Below are 12,139 nucleotides of genomic sequence, written 5' to 3' on the forward strand. Positions count from 1 at the left end.
TACGTATCAAGTTCTCTCTGCTGGGGGAATACTTGAATCAGGTTAGACATAATTCCTCATTCACTTTATATAGGCAAGGTGCCCGCGCCTCTTGCTTTCCTTTGTTAGGTCAGATCTAGGTCTTCAAGTCACTTGCGAACCATGATGGCACGCGAGTTAAGAACATTTATTGTGAAGCGTGTCTGAAGCCTCGATCTTGATGGATGTAATAAAAGCATACGTTATGAGCCGTTGTGGACGAGAGGATTGAGCGACATGGAGGTCGATTATGGGTGAGATCGTTTACTCGACTCGAGTCACTTTGAAGAGAACTCGCAGGACGAGTACGTGAGATTGGTTGGTGGCGACATCGCTCTGGACGCAAGTTGAATAGGTTTCTTGCCTAAGTCGAGTCACTATGAAGTGAGCTCTGAGGACGAGGACATGAGGTCGGTTAGTAGTTCTATACATACTGGACATGTGTGCGATATTCATTAGATGTGAATATTACTCTCTCACACAGCCCCATCTCAGTAGGTCGCTTTTTGCAAAGGCCGGAGAGACCTGCTGAGAGAGAACAATAACATGTGTTTAGCACATGTGAGGATACAAATAGGTGTGATGAGAAATACCAACTGCCTCGTTTTGTGAAATTTGAAAAGACGCTATATAAGGTGACGTGTCGTCTAGGGTTTGAGTGAAATCATGACTTGCCTTGGGAACTGAAAGGTTTTTGCGCAAAAAAGCTACTGGTGAATTGAAGTGCCACCGTTCCCTCATTTTTCAGAACTTTGCAAAGGTTTTAGAGTACTAGGTTAGTTTTTCTGCCATTTTTGTTTCTCCTGATTTTTGTTCGTTCTCTCTTAGTAGTCCTGTGTAGGTTTTTGTTCATAAGAAAAAACAACAACCAAGACATGTCTGATTCAAATGACACACGATCTGATGAAGTAATAGTAGAGTCGGTAGGTTTCGAAAGTGAGGAGGTAGAAGTGAGATCAACATCTGTAATAGCTATAGCAAGTAACTCTAGTTCTGCTATGGCATCTTCTACTTCTAGTGGTTTACCTCTGAGAATTGTAGATAGGAACGCTATAAATAGCTTTGTAGAGTTAAGGGAAGCTTGTGGTATAATGGCTAGTGAACTGGCTATCTACGAGCTGGGGTTTATAGAGAACGTTTTTAGTATAGAGTTCATTCCTAGAGATTATGGGGTGGTGGTTTGTGAGGGACAGCTGAGGGTTGGAATGAGGTTACCATTCTCCAGGTTAACCTGTGATTTTTTAAATTTTTATGAGAAAGTGCCCTGCTAGTGCATTGGCAATACGTGGCGTTTGTTAAGGGTATTTGATATGTTGAATGAGAGTGGTGAGTATCGCATTGAGGTCACTGATATCGTGGAGCACTATGCTGTGAAGCAGTCCAGGGCCAACAATTTTAGTTTACAGATACTGACTTGGAAGTCGAGCGGCCTGGATTACGAACCCTGGGAAAAGAGACCGTTGTTGGTGGTTGGAAATTATTGTGCCCTTGGGTTTTGTGTTGAAACTAAGGTTTGTAATTTTGTTGGTATGTATCACTTTATTGTCTGTTGCTCATATGTTTTGGTAGTTGGTTTTAAATTTGATTCATTTCTTTGACATTTTGCAGAGGTCATTGTTTCAAGGGGGAGTTCGCGTGGGGTTATTGAGAAGTTTGCTAAACTTAGTCGAGCTCAGAAACAAAAAAGGTTGTCCGAAGTAGCGAACTACTTTGTGGAGAGGGGAGGTCAGGAGATACGTTTGAAGAGAAGGAACCAAAAGAAGTGAGCGCGTGGTCAAATTGATAGTGAGTCGTCTATTGAGTCGATAATGGAAAGGGGAAACAGTGGAATTGTTACTAGGGAAGAAAGGAATAGGAACCGTTCTGGGTATGGGCATCCTGCCGGAGGAGTTGGGACATCTGGGTCTAGTGGTGGGTCGGTGAGGCAACCTATCCACGATGGCGCTGATGGCGGGGTGTCGCTCCACAGGAGAGGTCGAGGGAGGGCTCACCTCTAGACCTGGAGGAGATCGGGTTTGTGCCTCGTCGACCAAGCAGCCTGGCTAAGCAGAAGGCAGATGCACCTGATTCTAGGGCCACCAAGGTGGCTAGGGTCGCTGACCGATTTCCTGGGAGTGGGCCTAGAGCTGTGCTCGAGCAAACTTGGGGTAAGGGGTTGAGGAGTTCGAGGTCCAGGGCTAGACTCGACCTGGCAATACCCGATTTGGACAGCTTTGAGAAGGGGCTCACTTTGACTGTTGATGTTGGTGGGAAAGGGAAGGGGAAGGTTGCTACAACGAAAGTAGGCAAGACGACCTCCCAGAAGGGTGATGATCTGGATCGGAACCTTGTTTATGTGAACCCGAAGTCTGGGAATAAGCATCTGGTAAAGAGGTCAGATTGTAGCTATAAATCTACACCTATTGCTGCATGTTTGCTTGATGGTGTTGTTTTGGATGGTGATCATAAGGACTTGGATGGTAAAGACTTGGCTGAAAATCTGAGGGTGATGGATTTGGCCCATTGTTTAGTACGTCTTTTAACTTTTCTTGTGGTTTGTTGGCTATATAAGTAGTTGTTTTAACACTTGGTGTTTTTGTGTAGCTTCTAGCTAGTTATCAGAAGCTAAAACAGATGGTTTAGATCAACGAGTCTGAGAAGGGAGAACTGGAGAAAGTAAAAGACGAACTGGCCAATGTGAGGGATGTTCAGGTGGCAGAAAAGAAATATTTAGATGAGCTAAAGAGGCTGTACAATGATGCCGTTCTGGAGAAGCTGACTGTGAGCGGCTCGATTGCAGAGCTTGAGGAGAAGGTGGCTTCTGTTATCGAGTATTCTAAAACTTGTCAAGCGGTTGCTCAGAGGGCTCAGCAGGCTTATGATGGTTTGGGGCAAGATTTCGATGAACTGGAGCAGATGCATTTTCAATTGAAAGAAGAGCATGAACATGGGGCTCCAGGTACACTAGTGATAGACGTACCTAGAGATGCTACTAATGCTCCATCTACCAGTACTATTGTCTTTGCTAAACGAACTGAGGATGCTGTCAATATGTTTTTTGCTGCCGTTCTTCCCGTTAATGTTGATGGTGATGCTGTTACTCCGGATGAACTGGATCCTTTGCAGACGGAGTCCTTTACCAATGTTGCATGATTCCTTATTTGTCTTTGAAAATTATGATGTTTTTGGTATTTTCTTGAATTTGTAAGATTGTCTAAAAGTGGTGGAGATATAATAGAACTGGTTTCTTGGGCTCGCCTGGGCAGTTCGCCTTATTGTTTTCGTTGCATGGCATAAGCCAGATATATTAAGAGCTGATAACCTGGGGCGACCTAAACAGTTCACCCTTATTATATTCTTTTAATTTTGGTACTTGGATGAACTGGTTTCCTGGAATGTTCTGGGTAGTTCGGTATGATTTTGCAATCGTGCTAACCGAGCTGGTTTTCTAGGATGTCCCGCTAGCTCGGTTAGCAGATGGACTGGGTTCCTGAGTTTGTTCAGGCAGTTCATAATTGATATTTAAAAACTGCATGTGTGTCTTTTTTGCTTCTGTCTTGAATGCGATTGCCTTCCATTTTGATATTTGCAATTAATTTGAATTTAGAAGTGTACATTTTGCAAGAGCAAATAGATTGTGGCTCTAGAGAGCTTTAGTCTCAAGTGATCGAGTTGTTGTGTAGCTCTTAGAGCTGGAGTAAGTGTTACTCCAGTGATCGTTTTAGCCTGTGTAAGCATGTTGCTTTTAGTGGACATTCTACACGTAGTTGACCTTAGAAGTGTAGGTTTTCAATTACTGAGTAGTGTTTGAGCTACATAGCCAATGAGCTCGGATAAAAGTTTAACCGTAGAGAACATTTTAGCTCTAGAGAGCGTGTTAGTTCAAGTAAGCGTTTTGCACTAAGTTTATCCTAGAATTGCAGGTCCTTAACTAGTGAGAAATGTTAAGGCTAAGTAGCCTGTGAGCTATGTGCCTTGAGCTTGAGCATTTTACTATGTATAACGTTTGAGCTCTGGAGAGCGTTCATGTTCAAGTAAGCGTTTGGCTCTTAGAGAGCGTTCTTCACTTAGCTGACCCTAGAAGTGTAGGTATCTAACTAGTAAGAGGTGTGTGAGTGTTTAATTGTGTAGAACGTTTAAGCTCTAGAAAGCGTTTAAGTTCAAATAATCATTTGGCTCTTAGAGAGTGTTCTGCATTGAGTTGACCCTAGAAATGTAGGTATCCAACTAGCGAGAAGTGTGTGAGCTATGTAGCATTGAGCTCGAGTGAGCGTTTTAGCACAGAGAACGTTTGAGCTCTGGGGAGCGTTTTAGTTCAAGTTAGCGTTTTGCTCTTAAAGAGCGAGCTGTGCGTCTATTTAATAACATTGAGAGATTGCAGCGTATTGATGCAAAATAAAAACTATGTGTATAGTGATAAGAGAAAGAACTCATGGAAATGGAATTTTTTATTGGTAAAATTTCTTTAATAAGAAAGTATTCCAAGGACATGGTAATGTCTGTCCGTTTTAGGTTTTGATCCAATATGCTCCATTGCCAACGACTCATTGCACTATGTAAGGGCCTTCCCATGTTGGTGCCAGTTTTGAGTCATCCTTAGTCTTTTTCAAGACTAGGTCGCCAGGTTGGAAACTTCGAGGGTTAACTCGCTTGTTGTATGTCTTCCTCAGAGTTTGGTGGTAGGATACCATTCGAATGGATACTAGGTTGCGTCGTTCTTCAAGTAAGTCGACCTCTCGAGCAAGAATGGAATCATTCTGACCAGATTCGATGATCTCAGATCGAGTCGTTGTAATAGTCACCAAGAGGAATGATGACCCTCGATCTGCGAGCATATAGAGAAATGGTGGCTTGCTTGTACTAGAGTGAGCTGTCGTCCTATGAGCCCATATATAGAATATTTTCTAGCTGCATTGGCCACTGGCTTTTGTTTTTTTTTCAATCTTCTTTATCAAGTTCTCCATAATTGCTTTGTTACTAGCTTCTGTTTAACCATTGCTTTGAGCGTACTGGGGAGTGGAGAACGCGTGAACGATCTTCCACTTAGCCAAGAATTCCTTAACTATTTTTCCCTTGAACTGGGAGCCATTATCCATCACTAGTGTGTGGGGGAGGCCAAATCTGGTAATGATATTAGTCCAAATAAAGTTTTTGACATTAGATTCCTTGACATGAGCCAAGGGGACCGCTTCTACCTATTTGGTGAAGTAATTTGTGGCAGCTAGGACGAACCTAAAGCCTGTGCTTTTCTGTGGAATGAATGGACCCATGATGTCCAAGCCCCACATGTGAAATGGCCAAGGGCTGACAATGTTAATGAGTTCTCGAGCTGGCTGGATGACATATTGTGGCTAAATGTTTGGCACTTAATACATTTCAGCACATACTTCTTTGCATCAATCTACATTCTTGACTAGAAATATCTTCTGAGATCTCTTTATGAGCCAAAGAGCGACCTCCTGCGTGGTTTCCGCATTCTCTCTCGTGGATCTTTGCGAAAATCATCTGACCTTGTTCTCGGCTTATGCACCTCAAATGGGGTCCTCTGGCGGACTTTTTGAAAAGTTTGTCGTTTACTAGGCAGTAGCGACCTGACTGGTACTGACCCTGTCTGACCACCCGGCTTTGGTTAAATCTATTGGTGTCTTGCCTAGCTGGATATACTCGATGATAGGTTGCATCCATGTTTGACTCATCTGGGTGTCAGAGAGTGGGCATAGGTCGGTAATTTCTAGGATGTGTTCATTTTGGTAAGCAGGCCTATCAACTACTTCGATGAGTAGTTTTCTAGGGTCACAATTTGGTGTTTGGGTTGCGAGGTACGCCAAGCTGTTAGCATGGCGATTCTTTTCCCATAGGAAATGGTGTATGGTGACTTTCTTGGAAGAAGGCAGTAATTGATTTACAACTTGAAGGTACTTAGAAAGGTTACCTTCATTAGTGGTATACTTATTGGCGACCTGGCGAATGACCAGTTGTGAATCGCTAAAGAGTTTGAGCTCCTGAACTTTGAGCTCTAACGTCATACGGAGTCCCATGATCAGAGCTTCGTACTCAGCTTCATTGTTGGAAGTTGCAAAATTGATGAGAACTGATTTTTCCCCCATAGAGCCATCTGGTGACATTAGGACTACTCCGACTCCGTTACCACCTGGATTGCTAGCTCTATTCACAAAAAGTGACCATACCGACGGGTCGTGTTGTTTAGAGGTCGGGGTGTTGTCTTCTGGTTCCCAGTTCTGGTCGTCAACTGGGAAATCTGCTAAGAAATCAGTAACGACCTGTCCCTTATGAGAGGTTCTTAGAGTGAACTTAATGTGGTGTTCCCTAAGTTCTTCTGCCCATACTGCCATGCGAGTTGTCTTGTTGGCTTTAAGAATGATCTTCTTTAGTGGCAAGTTAGTGAGCACCTTAATTGGATGTGCTTGGAAGTAGGGCCTAAATTTTCTGGCTGAATAAAGTAGTGCCAATATTGCCTTTTTAATGTGGGAGTAGTTCTTCTCAGCTGGCAACAATGTCTTGCTTGTGAAGTAGATTGGTTTCTCGGCGTTCTGTTCCTCTTTGAAGAGAACTGAGCTGATAGTGAAGTCAGACACATCTAAGTACAGCCCCAGTGTTTCACCATCAATCGGTTATGCCAGCACAGGTGGTGTTGTCAAATTGTCCTTGAGAGTAGAGAACGCTTGGTAGCATTGCTCGTTCTATGAGAATTGTTCACCCTTCTTGAGAATTTGTAGGAAAGGTCGGCATTTGTCTGATACTCTCGATATGAATCGGTTTAGAGCTGCCACCATTCCTGAAAGTTTATGTATCTACTTCTTTGTTTTTAAGTCGGGCATGTCCAAGAACGCTCGAATCTGATTTGGGTTTGCTTCTATCCGATGTTGTGAGACCTGTACCCCATAAATTTCCCAAAGGACGCTCCAAAGAGGCATTTATCAGGGTTAAGTTTCATCTGAGTTCGCCGAAGTCTGGAGAATGCTTGTGTGAGATGATTTAAGTGATCTCCAGCTTTCTTGCTTTTGACGACTATGTCGTCTATGTAGACTTCCATGGTGTCACCTAACATGTCTTGGAACATATCCGTGATGAGGCGTTGGTAGGTCGCTCCAGCGTTCTTGAGGCCGAACGGGAGGACGTTGTAATAGTAAATTCCTTGCTATGTTACAAATGAGGTTTTCTCTTAGTCTTTTTCTGCTAGTGGGATTTGGTTGTAGCCACTATAGGCATCCATGAATGACAATAGCTCATGGCCATAGGTTTGGTCCACAAGTCGGTCGATTCTTGGTAAGGGGAAGCTATCCTTAGGAGTTTCTAGATTTAGGTTGGTAAAGTCCACGCAAAGGCGAACTGTGGCATACTTTTTTGGGACTGCTACTATGTTAGTGACCCATTCAGGGTAATCGACCTTCCTAATGAAGCCAACTTTTTTGAGATTTTCGAACTCTTCATTGATTGCTTTTTGAAATCTAAAGGATAACTTTCGAGGTTGATGGCAAACTGGTTTAGCATTTGGGTTAACATTTAACTTATGGCATGCAACATTGGGATCAATTCTAGGCACATCGATGTACGATCAAGTGACATGCATTCGTTTTGTGTGTAGAAATAAATGGAATATGGAATGTGTAGATGGATGATGGATGATGGTCGTTGAACAAAATAGAAGTGTATCAAAACCTAATTATCCCTCAATGATTAAAGGATGAGTAGGATATCGTTCCACTTTTAAGTGTATGTTATATGAAGGACAAGACTGGAAAAGGGGTTTGAGGGATTAAAAACTATGATGATAGATATTATAAATTGCTTAACTAAACTAAACTATTGAGAATTTATAAGAGAGAAAATTCGAGAGATTAGAATCCACCATTACCTTTGATCTGTGACCTTCTACTTCATAGTTGTTCTCACGAGTACACTACAATTAAGCAATCGAGCGAGTGTCGATGCCCTCTTGGACGAAACATCGTTAACAATTAATTCTACTCAAGGTTGTTCCTATGTTTATGTTACTAGTATCTTTGCTCCTTTTATGTAAGCTCGGGCAGACATTCAATGTATTACTGAGAGCAATATGAAAGAGTACTTCCTAATAGGGCGGCCATTCAATGAATCACCATTTAAGGCAAACACAAAGAATATTTCCCCTAGGCAGCCACTCCCTGAGCTACCCCTACTAGGGTAACACAAAGAATATTTTCCTAACTCTAAAGAACTGTACTACTAGAAGAAAAATAAAGAACTATAGAATGATATTAATATTGCAAAACATAAACCCCTATTCTATACTTCCATCCCCTGGTGTGGGCAATGGAACTAATAACTAAAAATATAAAGAACTAACCTTATTGGAGAACACCATGAACCAGAAGAATCAAACCATAGGCACCGGCTTCATCTTCTCCCTTGAAGGAGAAGATTAGCCTTCCATGAATAAGGAAGAACACGAAGAACGAGAAGAAGAAGAGTCGAAGAACATAATACTAGAAAGACTATTTATCAAGCCTCAACTAGTTAAAACCAAATCTTTTATTATTAATCTCTCTCTGCTTCAAGTTCTAGATACAAGAATATAAGTGAATTGGCGTTTCATGAGGCACTTAGGTCCTCTATTTATAGGGGTTACAATGAGTTCTAGAAATATCTCAAACCGTGGCTTGTCTCCTATTACAAATCAACCTCTTTCTGAGTTCAACTTCGTTTCCAAAACTATAAAAGAGGTGGGCTACAATGTCGGTTTCATGTGTCTAGACGCATGGGCTAGTGCAATTCCTTGCGTCCCAGATGTAAGAGTCTATTTTCCTTTTTTTTGTGCTCCATCATTCTTTCCTCTTTTGCGGGCTTTGGTCCAAGCAACGAATCCTTTTGCCATGGGGGCTTCCAAATAAGCTTTAAAACAGGTCCAAGTCGCATCTTTCATGGATTCAAATCCTTGGCCTTCTCCATGATTATCTACGGGCTTCCCATATAGTCCTTAATGCTTGGAATTGCTTCTTTTTCTCTAATATTCTACAAAACTCTCTTTTTCACCTGCAGAATCATAAAACATGACTTACAAACACTGTTAGTCCACTAAGATGGTTAAACAAGATGTATCATCGAGGGTTAAAATGTACTTTTTGAGCACTTATCACTAAGCAAAAACATATTTATTTAATAACAAAAAGCTTACAAGTTGTGCCTAGAGAGTAGGATCATGGTTAGCTCATACATACATGAACTTAGGGTCATCCTCAGTTCCTAAATTGACCTTTTCCTTCAACTCGGGCTAAATCTCAGTAGGTTGAGCGACCTCTGGGGTCTTGGTCTCTTGTGGTGTCTCCTTGACCTGAAGGGGTGGGGCGACCTCTGGGGTCTGGGCTTTGGGAGGGACGTTCTTGACCGAGACCCCAATGTTCTCCTCTGTCAGTTCGCTTCGGGGGGTCTTGGTCAGGGTCTTGACCTCAGAGATGAAGTCTTCTGCCAGCTTGGTTTTGGCGATCTCTCCCTTGTTTTTGACTGAAGCCCCATCAAGCTTCTTAACTAAGAGGATTTGGTTGCAATTGTGGGCATCAAGCTGGTTGCTTTTGAGCCATCATGCCTCTGGGGCCAGGGAAGCATAAAACCTGATAGAGTGTTGATGGCACTGCTTGCATCTTGTAGATCCAACGACGTCCTTAAATATCAGTATAGGATGAGTTGACATCCAAAACGATGAAGCGCGTGTTGATGATGACTTTATCTTCGCGTGACCCGACTGTGACAGGTAGAATTATGTCTCTAATTGGGTCAACTCGAGATCCATTGAAGCCATACAAGGGGGCTATTGGATCAATCATAACGACTTGGGCAGGTTCACTTCCTTGATAGTCTGGTAGAACAAAATATCGTATGAGCTACCTGGGTCGATCAGGACGCGCTTTATTGTCTAGTCGCTGATTTTGACATGGACAACTAGAACGTCATTATGCAGGAGGCACACCTTGTTGAGGTCGGCCTCATTGAAGGTGATAGATATCTTCTAAGTTGTGGCCAGTGGTATGTAGGGCAGGATCTGCTTGTGAGGAGAACTGGTAGACTTCTTGTAGGGCGCCTACTCACCTCCTTTTATCCTTTGTGGACATGACAGAGTCGTCCTGGAAGGTGATAATGTTGATCATTCTGTTGTTATTACTGTCAGATGAGTGTTGGCGACGATCATGACGAGATCGGTCCATTGAGCGTCCTTGAGCGCGGGAGCGATCTCAGTTGTGGTTGCGTGGTGGAGTTCGGCTTCGCTCTCTGCCAGCCATGAGCTTGTGGCGCAGGTTACCATCGGCTATATCAGTATAGTGCTTGATATGGCCTGCCTCAATGGTGGAGGTAGTGCTTGAGTCTGCGGCATTTGTTGGTCTCATGGCACTTTGCTTTATGGAAAGCGCAGTACGGCTTTTCTGGTGTGTCTTCTGGCCATTTTACCTTAGGTCGGTAATAGGCCGCTATTTTTATTTTCTCCAGTATGTAGCTTGGAGATCTTGTCAGCACAGCGAACTCGCGTTTCGTGTGCGTCCTAGTACCAGACTTCTGTCCTTGTGGTCTGGGCCGCTTTTTTGAGGGGCAACGTCTGAGATTGCTGCGACTTCCTCTTGTTCATTTTCGTGGTCTAAAGCTTCCTGTAGCTTTATATACTTGTACACGCGAGCGTACAAGTCTTCCAATTTTTCAAGACGCTCCTTCATGAGCGACCTGTATAGCCAGGTGTTTTTCTGGATTGCCTTGGTGAATGCCAAGGTTGTGAAGGACTCTTGGAGGTCGCTTTATATAGACAACAAGTCTGTCTTGAATCGTCTAAGAATGAGCGGATTGACTTGTCTTTCTTCTGAGACAGCATGAAGAGTGAGTCGACGTCGGTTTTCTTACGTTTGTTATGGACGTAATGGTTAGCGAACTGATTGGTTAGCTTTTCGAAGCTATTGATAGAGTTTGGTTCCAGTGAGTAGAACTAGTCGAGAGCTCCTTCTTTTAGGCTTGCAAGAAGCAAGCGGCATTGCAAGTAGTCGAACTCATGCGCACTATAGAGTGCAAGGCTCTAGATATAGCGAGCTATGTGTTGACCGGGACACGTATTGCCATGGTACATTGCAAAGTGCAGCTGAATGAAATTGTGCGGGGAGGGTTTACTGAGTACCTCCGGTGTGAATGGGGATGCTTGATAAGTTTTCAGCATCTTCTGGACGATCTGGGTGGCGTTCTTCTTCACGGTACTCTGATCAATTCGCTGGGACAGCTCGTTGATTTGCTGGTGTTCACCTCGTTTATGCCGTCTTCAGCGGTGACTCTGTTTGGATTCTGGGCTGTTACCTGAGCTTTTAGTGCGGCGTTTTCCTGTCTTAAGAGGCTGATGTTGTCGTTCATGGCTCCCATATAGGTGGCCATGCTCTTCATTTGTTCTTGGAGGTTTTCTGTAAGACCCCAAATTATTTTTACATTATTTCGTAACAATATTCAGTATTTCAGAATTTTATATTTATTTTCTGGTCAACGTGCTATTAAATGTGGGCTTGACTTTTTGATAGAAAGAGAAATGAGGGAAAATTAGTATTTTGAATTTTGAATTTTTGTGTAGAGATTTTTAATATTTGAAAAGTTTTCAAAAGATATATTAATATAAGGTATATAATAAATATAGTACTTATAATATAGAATAATATTCTATAATTAGGAATAAAGATAGTTGGTAAAATAGGAAGTTTCTAAAATGTTAAGCAGAATATAAATTCTTTAGAATGGAAGGATTTATCATAAATTAAGGGTTTTCAGAAAAAAAAAAAAAAAAAAGTTTTTAGAACTAAACAAAAACAAAGAAGAATGAAGATAGGGCGGATCGTGCGTCTTCTAGCTAGCTTGGGATCGGTTTTCTTTCATATGCTAAATACTATTTTTCGCGATTCTAGAGGTTAGTAGTTATTTTGCTATTTCATCGAACCTATAGTTTTACAGTTTTACGTGTATACAGACATCTTTCTATGTCCAAGGTTTATGTCCATTTTTCTGCTTATTCTTCTGTAGGGTCCTGTCGAATTGATAAACTGTTAAAGGTTAGCATATTATTTTGTTAAACTGTGAAACTCAAGTGAACTACTGAAGCTTTATGGGCCGTTAATGGCGGCGCAAGCCCAAA

The sequence above is a fragment of the Coptis chinensis genome, chromosome 3 (genome assembly GCF_015680905.1).
Source record: "Coptis chinensis isolate HL-2020 chromosome 3, ASM1568090v1, whole genome shotgun sequence".
Classification (NCBI taxonomy): Eukaryota; Viridiplantae; Streptophyta; class Magnoliopsida; order Ranunculales; family Ranunculaceae; genus Coptis; species Coptis chinensis.